This window comes from Odontomachus brunneus, unplaced genomic scaffold (assembly GCF_010583005.1).
Source record: "Odontomachus brunneus isolate Ranch 3 - 2012 unplaced genomic scaffold, Obru_v1 Obru_scaffold_116, whole genome shotgun sequence".
NCBI lineage: Eukaryota > Metazoa > Arthropoda > Insecta > Hymenoptera > Formicidae > Odontomachus > Odontomachus brunneus.
In genome coordinates this window covers 1,036,553-1,037,632 of record NW_022639566.1, presented here as the reverse complement: position 1 = coordinate 1,037,632, position 1,080 = coordinate 1,036,553, and the positions used below count along the sequence as shown (strand labels likewise).

The 1,080-nt window shown below is 21.5% G+C and overlaps 1 protein-coding gene across 15 annotated transcripts in view; it reads left to right on the top strand.

The window, feature by feature from the left end:
- LOC116849465 (glutamate-gated chloride channel) overlaps positions 1–1,080 on the top strand; it is a 157,035-nt gene that overhangs the window by 107,838 nt on the left and 48,117 nt on the right. The window lies entirely within an intron of this gene.

The window sequence follows — 1,080 nt, the reverse complement described above, 5'->3', positions numbered from 1 at the left end:
CTATTTTAAAACTGATTTTCATGTTACTTACAACGTCTGAAATAACAAACGAAATTCTGTTTCTTTGGGCGTTAATGGGTTAACTTGACGGTCGAACGGCACGCGGCGATTCCCGATGACTCCAACGATATTCTTACGCTTTTATGCTTATATAATATATTCTTATAGTGTTCACAGTATATTATAACATATCTAGCAAACACCAAATAATAGTTATATAATTTTTACTTGGTGTTTGTTGGATAATTTGCTGATAGATATTAAATATATAGAAACAATGCAACAACAATCGATATATGATGAATATTGAACCAGTGATAATTACTTTTAAATTTTTAACCGAATGTTATAATGATTAATCCAAACAGAAAAAATAAAAAATCCAAGGAAATCCAAATTAAACAAATCGAATTATTAAATTTTGAAAGAGACTTTTAAAAAATACTCGATGAAAAATTTTTCATGCAAAATTTTGTATGAAATTTGTCCATACATAATTATGTATAATTATATATAATCATATAAAATTATATATAATTATACACAATTATGTATAACAATATGTATAATTACATATAAATTTATGCGTAATTATGTAAAATTATACATAATTATATATAATTATATATAATTATATATATAAGTAGAATGTATGAACATGAATGGACAAATTTGATACATAATAATATATAATTATATATAATTATATATAATTTTATATAATTTTATATAATTATATATGAAAAATTTTTCATTGAGTAGTATTTAAAACAATAGTGTTGTTTCATCAAATGGAATGGTTTCCTTGAATGAAATAAAAGTTTTTATTTTTATCATTTAAAAAAATGATATTTTGTTTAAGAATATAATATTTTAATGAAACAAAAAAAAACAAAATTAAATCAGTACGAATATTAAATCTAAAGAAAATGTTTTCTCCGAAAAACGATATAAGAAGTATAAGAAATATGCAATAAGACAAATTCTAATAACTGCCACTAACAAGTACTATTCTAAGTACTATTCTATAAGCACTATTGATGTGAAACATTACTGAATTTGAAATACAAGTAACAAAAA